This window comes from Martes martes (assembly GCF_963455335.1).
Source record: "Martes martes genome assembly, chromosome: 1".
Taxonomy (NCBI): domain Eukaryota; kingdom Metazoa; phylum Chordata; class Mammalia; order Carnivora; family Mustelidae; genus Martes; species Martes martes.
Window position 1 is genome coordinate 133,412,368 of NC_137888.1, and position 20,866 is coordinate 133,433,233.

General features: G+C 37.9%; 1 long non-coding RNA gene across 2 annotated transcripts; it reads left to right on the plus strand.

Moving 5' to 3' along the window:
- Window positions 1-1,695: 1,695 nt before the first annotated feature.
- On the plus strand, window positions 1,696-20,503 carry LOC308356210. 2 transcript variants are annotated; one of them, XR_013968061.1, is made up of 5 exons: window positions 1,696-3,382; window positions 16,617-16,784; window positions 18,196-18,256; window positions 19,758-19,834; window positions 20,257-20,503. It is a non-coding gene; the product is annotated as an uncharacterized lncRNA (long non-coding RNA). The 2 variants fall into 2 exon arrangements; XR_013968062.1 differs by lacking the exons at window positions 1,696-3,382; window positions 20,257-20,503 and having other exon boundaries at window positions 16,079-16,784; window positions 19,758-19,951.
- Window positions 20,504-20,866: the final 363 nt, after the last annotated feature.

Consider the following 20,866-nt stretch of genomic DNA (forward strand, 5'->3'; position numbering starts at 1 on the left):
GAGGGGATGTTAACGGGGGGGGGGAGGGGGAGGGGGCGGCGGCGGGGGCGGGAGGGGGAAGGGGCCGGCGGGAGCAGCTCTCCGCTCGGCGGTCGCCGCGCCCGCAGTCTGGAGGCGCACCGGAGCGGCCGGGGCGCCCCCCGCGGGAGCCCGCAGCTCCCCGGGGCGCGCATCCAGCCGCGGCTCCTTCGGCCGGGCACGTTGAGCCCGGGGGCTCGGCAGACCCCGCGTCGCCGCCGCTCCCGAGCTTGTGCGACGCGGGCTGGCCGGCGGGGCGGCGAGGGCCCGGCCCGCCTCCCCAGCGCCCGCCCCGGCTTCTCCCCCTGGCGGTGGAGCCTCGGCGGCCGCCGGCTACACTGAGCGCGCTGGAGCCCGAGCCGAGCCGAGCCCGAGCCGCTGCCGCCGCCGCCGCTGCCGCCGCCGCCGCGCGCCGCTCCCAGGCTCCCTCCCAGCGCGCCGGCCGGAGTGTGGGGGGCGGCGGGCCGGAGGGACGAGGGCGGGCGAGAGGCGCGCGCTGGGATTGGCGCCGAAGACCGGACCCTCAGACGCTAGGGGTAAGTGTGGGCGCCTGGGAGTACGCTTAGGGGTGCGCGGCGCGGTTCTCGACGCCCACCAACCCTGCCCCCTCACCTCTCCCGGGCCCCCACCACGCGCACCCCTCCTCTTGCCGCCTGCGGCTTCCTCTTGTTGTTCGTTGTTTGGCTGGGCTTTTTGTGGGGGGGGGGGCGGGTGATTGTAGTGTGTGTGCCAGCAGAGGAGGAAGTCAGGTGAGAGGGCCCTACGCACCCCCCCAAACCCAGCCCGCGTGGGGTGTATCGCTCCCCACTAGGGGCATGTGGGCCAGTTTTTTTTCTCTCGTCAATGTTCGGTCGAGACGATCTCTCCTAGGGAGCCTCCTTCCCTTACAGCCTGCTCTGTCCATCTTCTTCCACCCCACCCTCGCCCTTCTCAGCACCCATCCAAGAGTGCTGCACCCCAACTGAGGAACACGTGGTGGAAGGAGAAGGAGGGGGGCCCTCTTGCAGATCCCCACCCCTCGCCCCTGCCTGTTTGTTTAATATGTATCCTCCCGTCGGCAGCTGTACTTTAAAATCCACTGGGAAAAGACCCTGAACTGAGGTCCAGTTTCTCCAAAAAGCTGGAAGCAAAGGGGGCAAGTGATGCGAATTTAACGAAGGGGGCTGGCGGAAGAGAGGGGCAAGGGAACCCGCCCAGAAGGTGACTGAAACTACGAAACCCCCTGCAACAGCAGAGTGACTTAGAGGTTCAGGACCCCAGGCTAAGGAGAAGTGAGAACTCCATCAACTTTGCCCCTCTCTTCCTGCCATCCTCCACCCCCACCCCGCTCGTGGGAAGCTAACAGGTCTTTTGTTTTGTGTTGTGTCGTCTTGGGGAAATTTGCATTGAGTATGACAACAGAAAATTACTACTGTTTACTCAAAGTTAAGGGGATTGCAGAAAGGAAAAACAGTCTACTTTTTTTTTCTTCGTGTGTGTGTGTGTGTGTGTGTGTGTGTGTAGTTGTTAGGTTCATAGCTTGAACTGCAAAACGTCAGTTTGTAACAATAAGGACTGTAGAGCCGCCTCGGTGTATTTTTAGAAGCTGCACTTTCTTGAGTTCCTTTCACACAAGGCTTGCTCTCTCATTAAGTCCCCATACATAATTGTATTTAGAGAGAAGGAAACTATGGAAGCAGGAGGGAGATTGCTAAGATCTCCATCCCGCCAGCGCAGAGCACTGTTTGCAGTGAAGTTCCTGGAAAGTGACTGTGGGCTGAGAATTCAGTTTTTCCTAAAAGCTCTGTTAGGTCCTCTTCTGTCAGATGTCTATGAATAAAGCACGCTGGGAAAATCCTCATATTCCGTGCAGTCTTATTTTATCTTTTACACAGTGGTTGATTCTACTTTCAAGTCCTGGTAACAGCACATCAACTGTGCTGTATTTTTGTGTGGTTTTTCTAAATAAAGGAGGATAGCACATGTATTCATGCTGCTTTCTGATATACCAGTTCTTTCCTTTCAGTGGTATTGGATCCACTGGAATGTCCATCTTTTTCAGTTGATTGTCATTTTCTGCGAAGACAACAATTCCAAAGATATAAGACTATAAAAAGTTTATGAATTAGTGTTATTTTAGTGAACTCGCCCCTCGTTTCTAAGATGCAAGTGCCCACCTCAACTCCTCGTTCTTTGAAGCAAAGCAAAAAGGTATAAATGCCATGGGCAAAACAAAACACTAGTTTTCCCTCCTGGACCACTTTCTGTGTCCATAGACCTAAGAGACCCCAAATCTTCTCCCTTACTTTACCGAAATGCTGAATTGCCTAACTAGTACCAATATCTCCATCTGGGAATGACATCAGGTTTGGAAGTCTTTAATTACTGCTTATTAGCAATTTCTTATAGCAGGCAGCTGATTCTCCAGTTCTGAAAGGCTGAAGTGAAGCTTAACAGAAATTGAAATACAAAAAAAAAAAAAAAAAAGATCTTTTTTCTCCCTTACACACTCTTACTTATTTCCCAGAAATATCAACTAAATCCCCCAAATCTAAAGTGTGATATTCTCCCTTGCATTAAACCAAAGGAACATTTTCCCCAACCTTTTGAATTTGCTTTTTGTCCCCTAAATAGTCTTGAACAGAGAGCTCACAGGCTCTATTATAGTACAGAATTATGTAATGATGCGTACAGTGCATTAAGTAACATAACTTGATAAACTCTTTTGTAAACCTTGCCCCCTGGCACGTAGTAGGAATACATTAAATACTTACTGAATTAAGATGTTAATGAAATATTGTAATTGGCTACAAATTCAATAGTACTAGGATAAGCCTTTTTTTTTTTTTTTTTCCAGAAGAAAAAGGTATTTTGCCTGAAAGTTATTAGGGTAATATATTTCTGCTCCTAGATTTTTTTTTTAACAAATCCAAATCTGATTTAAATGGTTGAAAGACAAGTAACATGAAACATATCAAATGGTCAATAATAATAACTAGGGTCAAAAGCTGATTATTTTCCTATGGGGAATAGATGACAAATATTGCCTACTAAATAGTGTCAGAAAGATGGAAAGGAGAGCTAAAACAGTATTGGCCTTCTATGAATTTATTTGGTGGCAAGATGACATCAAAATGCGAAAAGACAACTCGATAGGTCCGTAAATAGATGAAATCCAAAGAATTTGAGAAAATAGATTTTTTTTTTTTCTTTTCTAGGTGAGAGGAAGTACACATCCTGAAGTTCCTGGTTGGAATATATTTTTGAAGTTGATTTGTCAAGTCAAACCTTTAGGGGCTATCAAGGCAAACACCTTAAGTGAAGGGGAACTCACCACTTACCTACCTCAAGGCAGAGATTTTATCTACAGAAGAGTTACTACAGGGTAAAGTTCAATATGTATTGTGTGTATAAATGAGGAGTATCCTAAGTAGTTCATTCCATCTTTATACTTTATACTTTATTACATTTTTTTAATTGAACAAAGTTGACACAGACTTCCCTAAAACTTTCAACCCTAAAACTCATAAATCCTATAAACCCTAAAACTTCCAACCATTAGTCTTAGTTCTGCCAAACAGAGAAAATCTGTTACATTAGTCAGGAGAGGGTATCTTATGTCAGAATAACAAACAATTCCAATGTTTAGTGATCTACAGTGACAGAAGTTGTTTTCTTGGTCGTGTTGAGTCCGCTGCAAGTCAGCTTGTCTGTTGCATGTCTCCTCATTCAGGGTCCCAGGCTGATAGAACAGTTGCCATCTTGAATGTTTCATGTTGCTATGGGAAAAATAAAGATCGTTCAGAGTGTGTCAGGCTGGCATTTAAATTCTATAGCCAGAAGTGACTCACATTATTTGGGCTCGCAACTCATTCGCCAGGACTACTTGCATGGTTCCATAGAATCATCACAATGAGGCCAGATAGTGCAGCCTACCTTGTGCCCTAAAGTAGAGAGCTATGGTGCACAGCTTTTAAGGACTAACATACTCTTAGTGACCCTTGAGCACTGATATCCTCCTGCTCAACAATCCCACCCTTCTCCTTTGTGGCCTAAATGTTTCATTCTTCAAGGTAAACACTGCTGGAGAGGCCACCAAATTATAGGGAGACATGCATGCTGTGAATTTTTTCACCATCTCTTCTCTCTTTGAATGCAACCCTACAATCCCACCCCTTCCCCCCAAATTGCATTGCCCTGTCAATTTTAAGCCACTCTTTACGTATTTCCTAAATTATATGTATTTTATTTTTTCAAGACTTGTTTTCCGAGAAAGGGTACCATGAACAGGAACTTTTGAGAAGTGTTATCTGGGGGGAAAAAAAAAGTGTTATCTAAAGATGTCATGATCATTATCAAATTTTGAAATTTTGTCTTGAATAGTTACTTCCCTTATTTTAAACATCAAAATTTTGCAACACAAATAAACTTTATTGGAAGTATTCATTCATTCACTTATCTATCTTTTTGTTCATTCAATAAATACTCACTTATTCATGCCAGATACTCTATTAAGGACTCTGTATATGGAGATGGTCAAGAGTTCTTTTCAAGAAACACATTTTCCAACTGGGCTCACAGAAGGAAAGGCCACTGCAATGCCAATAGAGGCACAAAGTGCTACGGGAACACGTGGGAAGAAGCAAATAACTCGCAGGATTTAGGAAAGTTGCGTAGAAGAATTGAACTAAGTGCTGAGGATAAATGAGTCTCTTCTAGGCAAAAAAGGGAAATAGAGGCTATTTCAATCAGAGAGACCAATATGAGGAAAGGCACTGAGGATGACCAAGCTTGCTCTTTAGGGAACTACCAGAAACTCGGTGTGGCTGGAACATGAGATCTTTGGGAAAGATGAAATCAAGCAACTACAAACTAATAAGAACCTTGCAGACAAGCTGTATCCTGTCTGTCGGACTGCAAATTCTGTCTACTCTAGGCCAAGCATGGAAACAAGTGAGCAAAGCAGACCAAGTTGAGCAGTGTGAAAACTGTGGCAATCCTGAGAATATATTTTCTGCCCAGTGATGCCGAGTGTCAGGTCTTCCAGTTGAGATTACTTTTGGGTTTTGTTTTGTTTTGTTTGTTTTTTTGTTTTTTAAGATTTATTTATTTTAGAGAGTGGGGGAGGGGCAGGGGACAGAAGGAGAAGGAGAGAGAATCCTCAGGCAGGCTCCCCACTGAGCAGGGAGCTGAGCAGGGAGCCCAGCAGGGAGCCCAGGCCTCTGCCCTCATCTCTCCCACCCCAACAGGTCTTCATTTCAGGACCCTGAAATCATGACCTGAGCCAAAATCAAGAGTTGGAGCTTAACCAACTGAGCCACCCAGGTGCCCCTCGTCTTCCAGTTGTTAAAGAGAAGTTGCTTATTTGGTTTTATGTGAAAAGTGGAAATATTAAATGTTGAAAACTTACCCCATCTTAAAGTACACATGTGGGGAGAAAAGATGTCTCCAGATCAAAATCAGCGTAAAGACCACCAGTCAAATGTCTCCTACCTTATGAGGTAGGGAGTCATTAAAGGTTATAAGGATGGGAGTAACACCAACAGAAGTCTTTAGAAAGATCACTCTGAGGGTAGCTGGCTGGCTCAGTTGGTGAAGCATGTGATTCTTGATCTCGGGGTTGTGGGTTCAAGGCCTGTGTTGGCTGTAGAGATTGCTTAAAAATAAAAATCTAAAAAAAAAAAAAAAAAGATCTCTGGTGGCAAAGTGGACAGAAAGAGTCGAGCCTGGGGGCCTGTAACTGATACTCCGTAATATCATTTGAGGGATGATGCAAAGCCCTTTTATAATACTGCCCTTTTTATAGTATACAACTTTCCATGTTTATTAGGGGCACCTGATAAATATTTGAAGCACTAAAGAATGAAAGAGTAAAAAGCTGAAGTTTTAGAAGGAGGGCACATTTTTTGAGGACTCCTTATGCCATATGCTTCCTTTGTTAGACTGTTAATTTTTCAAGAGCACAATGATCTTATATTGATCACAGGTAATTTTTTTATTTCACTGTGATAAATATTATTGGTTTTTAAAAATGCATAAATCATCTAGAGTAGGACATAAAGATCAGCACAGCATCAGAATATTATCTAGGACTAAGCTTAATGATCCTACCTTGTAAAGGAATGCCTCTTGGAGCAGGCCCTAAAATCTGTACTCCCAGGCTTTGTAAAACTACACGTGCACCCTTTTGTGTAGCTTATGCATATTTTTAGTGAAGGCCAAACTCTATATAGTATAGTGTGTGTGTGTGTGTGTGTGTACATACATATATGTATACCATATAAATACACACAAACACACACACACACACATTATATATACAGGGGCACATCCATATTTTTAAAGCCACTCAATTCATTGGGCAACCAAGTCTTTAAATTCTTAGCAGTTTGGCTCTACAATTTGTAATTTTTAAATTCACCTTTCTTGAGTTATAATTTATGGAATAAAACTCACCCATTTTATGTGCTCCATGAGTTTTGAATACAAAGAAGCAGCATGAGCAGATTATAATATTTTAGTGAACTTTAGAGAAAAAAATAGACAAAATTTATATACATGTAGGCAGAGCAGCCATAGGTGTCAAACTGCCTGGATTAATCCAGGTTCAACTAGTCATTAGCATGATCTTGGGCGAGTCTCTTAGTTTCCTGCCATCCATTCCGTGGGGATTACCACTGTTCTCAACTCCTGGAGTTAGCAAATGCCTGGGCTTCAACATGGTTAGTAGTCAATAAAGATGGTGTTTTCTTTTGTTAATGTTGCTCTCATTGTTATTCTAATAAGAGGAAATCCTGGGCTGTAAACAAGAAGAGAAAGTGAATTGACTGAAATGTAAGTGGGGTAGAATGAAGCAAGAACCTCCTGGGTGACTTGCTGGTGTGCCAAGGGGACTCAAAGCTGGAGAATAATTATGGCCTCTATTTCTGGAATATTTATTTTTTACTGAAAGATTTTGGAAGAAATTATTTTTGTATTAAAACAGCTACACACACAGTGGAATGCTTCTCTCTTCTATAACTTTTGTGGAAATGTTTGCCAAGTCCAGAACATATTCACTAGTAACATTTATCTTAAAATTGTTAAAGCACCGCCTATTTTTATATGCTATGAATGCTGCCCAAATGTAGAATCTTTGCCATTAGTAAATGTTTACATTTTAGATGAAAAATGTGTTGGAGTAGGGAAAAAAGTAATAGAGCATGACCTTAGGGAAATCAAGTTACCAGGAAGAAAAGAGAATTGGACTGTAGTTCTGATTCTATAACAAACTATTTTGTAGATGTCGACAAACATCAGGGTGGGAAATGTTTGTTCTTTTCACCCCTTATTCCCACACAGTGGTAGATCTCGAACTTTACTGTGCATGGGAATTAAATAGAATGCTTATTTAAAACGCAGATTCCTTGGCTCCATGTCCATAAATTCAGATTTGGTAGAAATAAAGCAGGGATCCAGTGATCCATATGGATTTGGGAAACCTGGGTTGAAAGGGGCCAAAATCCAAATTATAAATTAAAGTTTTGTTTCACTTTTTATCCTTGAACTCCCTCAACAAACATACACGTTAGTTGGAAATACAGTGTAAGAAGTGCTTTAGACATAATTAGACATATCTGCTCAAATAATGTCACCAACTATCTCTTGTTTCTGCTTTCTTCTGTGTCAACTTCTGCTTTAACTTCATTCCTAATCTAGTTTTCCCTTCAGTGTAATAAGCTAGTGCCTCCAATCTTCTATTCTTCTGATACAGAAACTCCAACAAAAGAGCACTCCTCTTTCTCAAAGTTTCCAGCAAAAGAACTACACCTGGTTGTGACTGTGTCAAGTTGTATCATGTGCTCATACCTGCATTTATAACCCTAGTCAAGGACTGTGGTTCTTTAACTCAACAGCCTTGGGGCAAATGCCCACCTTGGATTTAGGAGTGCACCCTACCCAAATTGTGTAGGCTGAGAATGGGGGAGGTACTGTTCTCCAAGATAAATTGGGGATAATTTTTTTCCAGAAATAGAGAATGCTTATTAACCAAACCTATAAATTTTTCATCCATTACTGCACATTTTTTAGAAGTACTTAGATGATCATAAGCCAAGTGCTATGATACAAAAGGATAACAAGTATGCCAAGCTATTGAACCTTTCAGTCTTAAAGATGACCCACCAGAGCCTGGGAAGGGCTCAGGATGCTCAGGGTTCCTGAGCCAGTTGCCTCATGCATTTACCCCAGTTTTTGGCAAATATTAAAGATTTTCTATGTGTGCCATGAAGATGATTTGTATGCAAGTCATCTGTGACTTGCACATTGGGAATCAATGGATTTCGAAATCACACTTCAAGGTCATCTCAAATCTACAATAACATTATTTATTTTGGATCTTCCTGAGACAACTTGGAAGCTGATTTATACAATTGGAGGGCAAAAGTTCCAGGTATGATACACAAAAGAGGGACAAACGGACAGGACCAGTGGTTGAATCCCGCTTTGACTTGGTCATCAGTTTTGTTTCATTTAGTAGTCTTGGACATATGTAGTTTGTTCCATCTCACAGATATAGTCCTAGGCTGGATCTCAGTATGCCTTGCTCCTTTTAATATTTGGAACATGAATGGATGCACATTATATAGACAGTGGAAAGGGGTAAGCTGATAACAGCATGGAACAGAAAACAGATTTGACTATTAGTCATGAGATATATTTTAGGTATATTACATGCAAGTTTATGGAAGAAGTGAATTCCGATGAATGAATTATTACTCATTCTTTTAAGTGAAGATGTTACTATTATTTTCTTAAACTCATTAATAAAGTTAACAAAATAACTGTCTCAGCATTATAGTATTCAGTCATTATTTCAGATGGCTTCAGATGACCCCTCCCCCCGAACCCGGCCAATTTTCACCACCACCAAAGCAACCCAATACACAAAAAAAGTTTTCAACAAATGGTGCTAGGATAACTAGATATCCATACAGAAAACAAACACACACCTTGATCCCTACCTCACACCATACATGAAAACTCATTGCCAGTGGATTATAGATCTAAATGTAGAATTAAAACCATAAAGTTTTAGAAGAAAACATCACTTGGAGATAGACAGTTTTTCTTAGATAAGCCATAAAAGCAATAACCATAAGAAAGACTAGCGAAATTACATGTTAAAGTTAAGAGCTTCTCATCTGAAGGAAAGTGGGGTCAGAGGGAAGTAAAGCCTAAAAAACCGATGATTAAACAATCATTACTACCAGTGGGATTTTCTCTCCTGTACATTAGTTCAAGTTATTTCAACTTCGGTAAGTGATATAAGCTGACTCTGAGCTTAAGCAAAAAGGGAAAAGCACAACTAGAGCTTTTTGTGGAATCCAAGTCAAGGGTACAGTGGGGTTTCGGGAGTAGATGTATTAAAGTGCTACACAGAACCCAGTCAATCCTCTCTCTCCATATTTCTTTTCTGTCTTTCTCATGGCAATACGAGTTACCTCTACTCAGTTACATAGCAGATCATGATTGCCCGTTGTTCTTGAACGATGGATGTTTCCATCAAACCACCCAGAGAAAGGCCCATCTTTGTGTCTTCACAATTCTTAGGGATGAGTCTGATTGGCTCACTTGGATTCAGTGACCACCCTTAGTCTAAGAAACTATGACCAGAGGCAGGATGATACTTAAAAAACATAGCAACTCCTTTCATCCATGGGAACGTAGGGTGAAAAGAAATAGCATTCCAGTTGATATTCTCTCTGGATTTCCTCTTTATTAGACAAAAGACAGAGTTCTTGGAAGTTTGTACTTGGTCAGTTTTTAATGGCTACTAGTTTCGGTATATTGATTACTACCCCTTTGAGTATCTAACATCAGCATCTCTGCATCTCTACAGGTTGACTGGTATATATTAAGGACCATAAACAAAATTAGTCCATTTTAAAAATGGGCACATTTATTTGTAAATTATTAGCCAAGATCTATTCAAATGCAGACATGCTTTGTTCTACTCTGGATATACAATAAAATTAATTTAAATAACTTTAATCGGCTTCAAAAACAGCAAATTCCAAGACAATTAGGTTAACTTTAAGAACTCATATTTATTGAGTTAACAGATGGTAAATTAAAAAACAATGAAGCTAATTTTTAAAATCATTCATTGAATTAAAAAAAACAGACATTTAACAAAACTGTTTTTAAGCTGTTTTTTCATCCCAATATGCATATTTTAAGATTCCAATTTGGGGAACTTCTGGGAAGACGCAAATGAGTTGCACTATATGAACATTCTTCTGGTGAATTACTTTTTAAAAAAATTTAGAACCACCTGAAAAAGAATTTTATGAATCAACAATAAAAATGTAAGAAATAAGCATATTCTAGAGAGTGGAAGGAATGAAGAGGTTACTTCATCAATTCCAGTTTGCTCTCTCACATGCTCTGTGGCCTTCTATGTTGCTGGCCCTGACACACTTTAGGAGTTTCCTATGCCTGCAGAGTGGACATACCTTGGGAGTTTCCTATGCTAACAGGTGAAAGTTGTCCCTGGCCAGAATTGCATTTCGGGATTTTAATGGTCAAAGGTAAGACTTCCCTTTGATAGCTTCTTGGGCCATGTGCACCAATAACTTGAAATCTATTGTAAATGCTAGAAGCTGACTGCAAATTTACAGGAAAAGTGGAATTTTGTGAAAGCACATTGAGGACCTCGGGTCTTCTTCTCTTGGGCTCCCACTTTATTGGGTCTCCTTGCAGTTTTTGGAAATGAAGCAATGAATATATCCCAACACATGAAGTATACCAGAAACTGGTTGTTTCCATATGCAAGTTCAATCATTTCTCCTACTTCCTATGGTTTTATAGGTAGAACTGGAGATAACATCGTGGATATATTAAGATACATCATTTGCATCGTACTTGCTATTATTAGTTTTAACATGATGGCATATTTAGAACTATAGTTATATATGAAGACATGCAGTTACTCCATAAAAATATTTGGAATAGGTTTGTTTGAATGGCTGGTTGATCAGTTGGTGTTACAGTTTTTTCTTTACTTGGGAGAGTTGCAAACTGTAATATAATTTATTTTATGGTTGTAGTAACCCATTGTCTAAGATCTGATTTTACTTTACATTGTAAGTCTTACATTACTTGATTGGTATGTTGAGAATCACATTTACTTGTTTTGATAGACCAATTTATTAGTTACAATTTGAGTTAAAAACACTTAGAAATATAAAAGCACATTTATTATTGAAATTACGGTAGTAAAATTATCTTATTATTGTGCATTTGAAACTACATAGCCCCAACCCCTTTTCTCCTTGAAATAATTGTTTTTATAATAACCTTCTGATAATATGAGGCTTTTTAGGAATGCATTATAATGATATAGCAGGAGGGACTATATTGTTTTTAATTAAACAAGAACAGGTAAAAATAAGAATAGATTGTGACTAAATGAAAAATTCAGTAGGTGAAATTTCTGTTTTGCAGAAATAGAAATTAGGGATACAGGAGAAAAACTTCATAACTGGTCTAAACATCCAAAGAAAATGAATAAAAGCTTAAAAGGATAAGAGGAAATTGGATAGACAAATTATGGAGGTCTAACTTAGAAAATAAGCTCCTTGAGAGCAATAAACATCTTATTATTGTAACCCTACCCCCAACAGAGGGCTTAACACATTGTATATTTTATTAGTATTAGATAAACATTTCTTATATTTATGAATAAAATAATGGGTGTTCCCCTGAAAATAGAGCCAGTGGATTAGAAGTAAAAATCAAAGTTTATGACAGAAGAAAACTTTCTTTATACAAAAACTGCAGTAATATTGTAATTGAGCAAAATTAAGGGGTAGAAATAAATGCCTAGTCATAGGCTGGTAAATTTTTACATTCCTAGAACAGCAAAATTCCTTCAAGTGTTTAAGAAAACAGATACATATTTTTGTAGATTGTCTTCATGTTTCTTTTACAGAACAAGAACATTTTTCAGACCAAATTGTAATTTCTTACATAATTTTAAGCAAAACAAGTTTGATTATTTAAGTTTTACGCCTGCCTGATTATTGGCTCATACATAAAAGCAACAGAAGAACATTTTTACATCAGGAAAGTGTCAGAAGGTATAACAACTTAGAGTACTTTCTGCAAAAGTTACAAAGAAATACTGTTTAGATCACTAAGTGGTCAGATGTATAAAAAAAATCAAAAATAGAAAATTCCAGGAAAAAAGCCTAGGGCTAACTAAGCACTCAGGGTCAAGATGAAGTAATAAAAGAATAAAATATAGGGAAAATTGAAATGAATTAAGAATTGATATTAATGACTAGATGTTTTTCTTCTAAGGAAGCAATGTTTCTAATAAATTAATCCTAAAAGGAGGTTTCTTTTGTTTTGTTTTGTTTTTTTAAATTTTAAAAGAAGAGTCTGTAACTAATAACCACAATGTGGAAAGAGGAGATGGAGAAAACGAAAGCTTGCTTGCTTATTTATTTATTTATTAGAGAGAGACCACATGGCAGGAGAACAGGGGTGGGGGCAGGCAGAGGGGGAGAATCTCAGGCAGACTCCCCACTGACCAGGGAGCCTAATGCAGGGCTCAAACTCATGACCCAGGAGATCTTGACCTGAACTGAAATCAAGGGTCAGACATTTAATCAACTGAGCCACCCAGGCACCCCTGTTGCTTTATTTTTAAATCATTAGCTAAGAATACATTTAAGGGTAGTTGTGAACAATTTAATATAGATACTAGTTGAATGGGAAGAAGAATATCTATTTTATAAATAATTGTAGGAGATAAAATAGTTCAAAAGACAAAATGGAAAGGAAACAATAAGGAATTATTGAAAAGAAAGTATAAAATAAGTACAATCAAGCTAAAAATTATGACAAGTATAAATGTCTTAAATTTCTCTATTCAAATGGAAAGATCTTCACATTAAATTGAAATGAAGGTCTTATGATTTGGTGGTGCTTAAAAGAGTCATATTTAAAGAAAAATGACATAGAAATACTTTTTAAAAGAGCAAAGATTTTGCAGCCTAACATGGTCACAAGCAGAATTTTTCAAAAAACCATAAATAAGACAAAAAGGACTATTTTATAATTATCGTTATTATAATATTAGTAAAGGAATAATGACACTAAAAAAATATTGCCTTAAATAAGCTTAAACCTAATACAATTTAATGTACTTTTTAAAAAGTCAGTAGAATTCATCACAGCAAAATAATAAAAATAATGTATACTCAAGCAGTGCAAAAGTTTACAAAATTAGAAACTAAACTAATGAAATATTTCATATTGGTACATTAAGAAGTAAATGATTATTTTCATAGATTGTTTTGTAAAGTGTTGGATAAAATTTAATACTTGTTCCTGATAAAATGGTAAGAAGAAAAGATAAACTATTTTAGCATAATAAATATTTTTAACTAGTAGTCAATATTAAGATTAATTTTAAAAAACTAGAAATAGGGGCACCTGGGTGGCTCAGTGGGTTAAAGCCTCTGCCTTCGGCTCGGGTCATGATCCCAGGGTCCTGGGATCGAGCCCCACATCGGGCTCTCTGCTCAGCAGGGAGCCTGCTTCCTCCTCTCTCTCTCTGCCTGCCTCTCTGACTACTTGTGATCTCTGTCTGTCAAATAAATAAATAAAATCTTTATTAAAAAAAAAAACTAGAAATATACATGTTTAAAAACAAGGATGGGGTAGAAGTTGGTATAATGGTTCTGCCATAATAATGTTACTAAACATTTTTAAAGCCCTTATCAATATAATAAAACACTGAAGGAAGAAGACTTGGGAGCAGCTGGGTGGCTCAGTTGGCTAAGCATCTGCCTTCTGCTCAGGCCATAGTCCCGGTGTTCCAGGATCGAGCCCTTAGTTGGGCTCCCTGCTCCCCAAGGAGTTTGCTTCTCCCTCTCCTTCTGCCCTCCCTGCCCCCTTTGTGCTGTTCTCTCTCTCTTAAATAAATAAATAAAATCTTTTTTGAAAGTAATAAAGAAAGAAGACCTATAAAGAATGACTGGAAAAATATTTTGGAAATATTTTTATTTATTTATTTATTTATTTATTTATTTATTTATATTATTATTCCAAAAATATTTTGGAAAAAAATCATTATGACTGGAAAAATATTTTTATATCTTGAAAACCCAAAGAAACATATAAAAGTGTGAATAGACAATAAATTAGTAAAATATTGGCAGGCATGTGACTATTAACATAAACCAGTAGTATTTCTAAATATTAGCAACCATTAGCTTAAACATAAACCTCTAAAAGATTTATTTTACAAGAGCAACAAAATATATAAAACTGAGTTTAAATGGAAATATGTTACCTATCTAAATGAAACTTTTTGAGAGCTATAAAAATATTAAATTAAATTAAATTAAATAGATTTTTGAGAGCTATAAAAATCTTTTGATTGGTTTCTGGTTTAAAAAATAACATTTTAAAATTGTAAATTCTTGGGGCACCTGGGTGGCACTTAAAAGTTTAAGTGTCCCACTCTTGGTTTCAGCTCAGGTCATGATCAGGTCATGATCTCTGGGTCATGAGATCAAGCCCTGAATCAGGCTCTGCACTCAGCAGGGAGTCTGCTTGAGATTCTCTCTCCCACTTCCCTCTGCCCCTCCCTCTCTCTCTGTCTAAAATAAATAAATCTAAAAAAATTGTTAATTCTTTCCAAAGTATAGATGTAATGGGAAATCTAATAATAAAGTCTTTTGTTTTTCACATTTTGAAGTAACAGTGAGAGGAACTTGATTTTAACATAAATCTGGAAAAGAAAGTAGGCAAGAATAGTAAAAATCAGTTCTGAGGAAGAAAAGTAATTAGGACAGACTAGTCACATCAAATATTAAAATACATTATAAAGTTATAATGATTAAAACCATGTGATACTGGCACCAAAATAAATTAATGAGGCAAAATATGTGGTCAAAATAAATCATATTTTATATAATAATGGAATATTTGATAATGTCAGATCACAAATCAGTGGGAAGGGAAAATATTTTATAAGATATGGACTGATTAGCTGAAAAAGCCAATTTATATATTTGGGGCGCCTGGGTGGCTCAGTGGTTTAAAGCCTCTGCCTTCGGCTCAGGTCATGATCCCAGGGTCCTGGAATCGAGCCCCACATCGGGCTCTCTGCTCAGCAGGGAGCCTGCTTCCTCCTCTCTCTCTCTGCCTGCCTCTCTGCCTACTTGTGATCTCTGTCTGTCAAATAAAATAAAGAAAATCTTTAAAAAAAAAAGTCAATTTATATATTCATGATACACATATAATAAAATAGCAAAACTCAAACTGTAGGAAATCTAAAGGGATTTGTTTCTATAGGCTTAAAATACTGTAACAAATAGCAAAGTAAAGATAAAATAGATTTGGTTATATTAAGACAGCAATAAAACAAACAAGCAGTAGGCAAGGTACAATTATTTGAACATTACAAAAGGGTCAATAATCATGTTATTAACAGGCTCATACAAACTCCACAGCTGAGAACTAATACATGAGATAAAAATAGAATCATATTTAGCCAATATACAAGATAACACTAAAATCACATTTCACAAAAGATGAAATATAACATATTTGCAAACAAGTAAGAACATTCAGCCTAACTAATAATCAATTGAATATACACTAAAACAAAAATAAGCTGTATTTAGGTTTAATCAATTATTTTAAAATTAATGTCAAGGATTTACATTCCCAGCTGTTACAGATTATTTTCATTTAGATCAACTTATCCTCTGAGAGAAAGTGGAAAACCTGTATAAAATCTAGCAAATATTTGTTTAAAAGCATCACAGATTCAGGGCAGAGAGGATTTGAGAAGCAGAGAACCCAGCGAGCCAGGAATCCAAAAGAGATCTCTTATATAGGATCTTACATAACTACCTGTTAGAAGCTAAGGTAAAACCCCACTTGACAAAAATGTGATCACCCAGAGGCTCAAATTATCTCTATAATTTTTTTTCATTACACAATGTCTGGCAATAAAATTACCAGCCATACCTATAGACCAGATAATAGACTTTAAAATATTTGTGATTAATAAATTAACAACATTAGATGAGAAGATGGGGAATTTTGGCATATTATTGGTAACTATGATAAAAATCAAATGGAAATTCTGGAACTGAGAAATAAACTGGCAGAAACTAACGCAGTAGATGGGTTTAAGGGCAAACTAGAAACAGCTGAAGAACAGATTAATGAAGTGGAAGGCAAAGCAATAGAAGATTTAATGTTAATACCCAAAGTCAGCAAAGTACACTGAAAAGTGGTTTCTTTTTACCTAACTAGTGACATATAAATTATATAATACTTTTTTGGAAACTCTTTGGCAGTGTAAATCAGATATTAGAGCAAACAAGATTCCTATCTTTTGACCTGGTAGCCTTTTGTCTGGGAATATCTATTAAGGAAAGAATTTTTTTAATATGAATTGTTTTATGTATAAAAATGTTTTCTGCAGACTCACTCATGATATTGATAACTGTACAATGTTTTAAGTGCTTTACTACAATTAATGCAGTCTATCCTCCCAGAAACCCAAGTAGGTGGAGGTAGTTACTACTAATATCCTCATTTTACAGATGAGAAAACTGAAACATTGAGAGGTCAAGTAGCTTGCTGAAGAATATGTAGCTGGTGAGTAGAGAAACAGACATTTGAACCAGGCTCTCTGGCTACACAACTTGCACTTGAACCTGCCCTGGGCTGCTGGAAACAACCTAAATAGCTAACAACTGGAGACTTGTCAAGTGAGTAATATACCCAGTCTATGTAATATTACGCAGGTATTAAAAATGAGCATCATGAACACTGTTAACAACATAGGAAGTACTTCTGATATAATAAGAGAAAAAATCAAAATCCTAGAACTACAACAAATAAAAAAATATGCATATAAATATGATTGAAACCAAATATCCCCAAAGGCTCATGACAATTATATGAAGTACGTAGCACTTCTTCCTTTTCTCTTCTTCGAGTTTTCATTTTCTCAAAATTTTAATAATTGTGTTTCTCTCTCTCTCTCTCACACACACACACACACACACACACACACATATATGTCATGCTTCATATAAAAAATACCACTTTCTATACATAAAAAAGCAATAGAGTATATTGCGTAAGAACCCGAGCTCTAGAGCCAGACTGCCTGTGTCACTGCCTACTAGGTGTGTGACCTTGGGCAGGTTGTTGAACTTGTGTTTCTAAGTTTCTCAGCTTATCCTATAATATGAGGATAATTATAGTACTTATCTCATAGGGCGATTGTGAGGATTAAATACGCTTAAAATGTATTTAGAACATTGTCTGAAAGTTCAATATGTAAGTATTGTTGTTATTTTACCAAGTAGTATTGTTGTTATTTTACCAAGAAACCTCATCATTTTAGATCCTGAGTGACTAGACAAAATGACAATTCCCTCCTGCCTGTCCCCTGATAGGCACACCCGTTAGGAGCAGGTTTTGTTTCTATATATAGATCTTTGTCCTTACTAAGAATTCCCCAGTGCAGAGATGTCTAGGAACCAAGAACCATTGGCTGAGGGGGAGCTTCTGAACTCTTTCTAAGAAGCAGTGACAAGCAAATGTCTGGAATGTTTTTTATTTTATCTTGAGGACAAGCGTGATTGAAACTGCCCATTGAAGCCAATATTATATTAACATCATCATCAGTGAATTCGAGAAAATAGTTATCTCTTTCCCCAATTTTTACCCTTCTCTGGATGAATGACTTTTTACCAGCTCCCTGATCTGACAGTTTGAATAACGACAGAAAGCTGTTTATGAAATAGGACATTTGTTGTAACTTAATTTTTCTGAATTGAACACCCCAGAGGGCCTGAAAATGTGCTTTGCAACTTTTTTCCACCTGGCAGATCCAGAAAGTTCAGAAGATATTTATAAAATTTCCTCATCCCTTTAAACAGTTTCATTGAAATGGTAAGAAAAAAAAAATCTGTTAGATGCCAAGATTTACTGTTAGCTGTCTTAATGGCTAATGAAATGATTAAGACCTTTAAATAACCCTTGCCAATTAAAAATTAACAGGTGTTTGTCAGGTAGAATATTGCAGCACATACAAGAGGAAAGGATGCAAATTGGTATTTCATACATTTGTGAGAAAGATCACCTTTCATGTGTCTGTCTGTTTTTCAGGATGTTGCAGGTCTCTGCTCTTATAAGACTGGCTGCAGAACCCAGGGCTGAACCCCTGTAGGTGAGTTAGCACTTTCCTGAATGCTGTCTGTCTCTTATCTGCCTCTCTGTCAAGGCCCTGTGATGTTGATCGGCAATGTCCTTTGGTTAAACTCTCTAAGAATTCTCAGCTCTATGATATGGTAAATGTGTAACAAATTGCTTTAATGTATGAGCTTTACATTGTTGCTAAAGTTATTGTTCCTTTTGGGGTTATTCATGGAACTGGATCTATCTTCCCCACCCCCACTTTTTGTTTCAGGATTTACCACAAACCTTTCCCACTCTCTTTCCTAATAGGCTTGTTCTGTTATAACACAATACCACGTGTTAAGACAGATTCACTGTCTAAGTCACGGACCAGCATTTCACAATTAGTGATGACTGGTCACACGGTAAAGTGAAATTCCTTTCCCTTTTTGCTGAAATGGATCAAAAGATTCAACCAGCAAATGGTGAATCAATGACAAGTCAATAATAAGGTGAGAGATTATGTTACTAAAGGATGACCTCAAGATTATTACCATACAATGAATTAATTTGCTATGTAGATAAATGCTGGGCAATTTATTGTTGTCATAGTATAACTGGAGGTGATTTCATGTGTTCATATTGCCAATGAGGTTAAATGGAATTGAGTATAGTCCCCTTTCTAACTTGCCACCAGTGTCAGAATTTGGGGAAATTTCTAAACAATTCTGGGCTTCAGGATCTCTACTTGAAAACAAGAGCAATAGTATTTATCTGTTACGTTATGAAGGCAAAATGTTAGAACAGGAAAACTCACTTCTTGAGTGCGAGTCCTCCTTACCACCATTATGGAAGATAGAAAATAAAGAGAGAACGCAGAACTCTGCTTTCTCTTCAAATATATTATTCTTCATTTATTATCTAATGAATATAACCATTGATTCAGAAAGGAGGTGGGATTTTCGTCTCTCCCACCTTCATTCTTTTTTCATTTCTTAGAGCTTTAGTAAGCATCTACTATAAGGTGAGAGCTGAGTGTTGTGGGAGACAAAAAGGAGAGTGATCCTATTCTCATGGAAATTGGGATATATATATATATAAAATATATATATTTAAATGCCAGTATATATATATATAATATATTATATATGTTATGTATATAGTTATATATATTATGAATATATAATATACTATATGTTATAATTATATATTCTAAAATATATATATAAATATGTATATATTTAAGTGCCAGGAGAGAGACAAAGTATTATCTTTGTTTATTAGAAGGATAAATTATTTTAATTATGGTTATCATGGAAGGCTTCATGCTGGAGGTGTGACAGATTAGGCTTTAAAGAAGAGGTACAATTTGGGCAACAGTGAGAGGGGAATACAGTGAACTAAGACTGAAGTAGCATGATTGGGTGGAAAAAAACATTAACCTGGGACTGGAAAGACCTGGGTTGGCAATACCTCGGTTGAAATACTCCCTGGCCTTCAATTTCTTTATCTGTGGAATGTGTAAAATAACCTCTGCCTCATTGATCTTTCAGGGGTCTGGAAAAGACCGAAGGGGAGCTTGCATGTGAGATCTCTTTGGGAACCCCGAAGCACTCTGTAAATGAAAAGGGTAAATGTTTTCTCTCTTCCCTTATACCATAAACTCCATGAGAGCATTTGACAGGATCAGTTGTGCAGTCTTTAAAAATAAATGTTCGATGAAGTATATACAAAAAATCGTATTATAAACCTTAAGTCTTTACAATTTTTATTGCCAATTATACGTCAACAAAAAAGGGGGAAGTTATAAAACAATGAATCATTGATTGAGTGAACAAATCCATGAATGTTGTGGACTGAATGTCTGTGTCCCCCCAAAATCCATATGCTGAAATCCCATCTCCTAATGTGGTAGTATTAGGAGGTGGGGGATATTTAATAGGTAATTGGGTTTATATGAGGCCATGAGGGCAAAGCCCCATGATGGAATTAGCCCTTACAAGAAAAGGAGGAGACACCAGCATGTTCTCTCTCCACCATGTGATGATGCAGTGAGAAGGCCACCGTCTACAAGCCAAGAAGAGGGCTCTCGCCAAGAACGGAATCTACTGGTACCTTGACCTGGACTTTCCAGCCTCCAGAACTGTGACAATAAATGTCTGTTGTTTAAACCACCCAGGTGTGGTATTTGGTTATAGTAGCCTAAGTGGACTAAGACAGTGAGTAAATGAATGAATGAAACAAAACAAAGGCACAGAACATGCAATATGAACAAGGAATAAAGGGTTGTCTTTGAATATATGTGGTGTAGCTGGGTGTTGGAGTGTAACCCATAGCTAGGGGGGTGGATGGAAAGCAGTGGTCCTCAGAGTAAGTTCTGTGGACCAGCATCATCTGGGAACTCATTAGAAATGCAAGTTCCTGGGCCCCCACCTAGGCCTACTGAATCTGAAACTCAGGGGTGGGGCGGACAATCTGTTTCAACAATCCCTCTAGGTCATTCTGGTGGAAAGCAAAGTTTTGAGAACCATTACTTTGTACTAATGCAGGAAGTTTGGAGGTAATTCTGCTGTAAATTCAGTGTTAATGAAGGTTTTTAGCTGTGGATGGATATAATCAGAGCTGTATTTCTAGGATGATGAGGCATGAAGCTTTGCGTAAA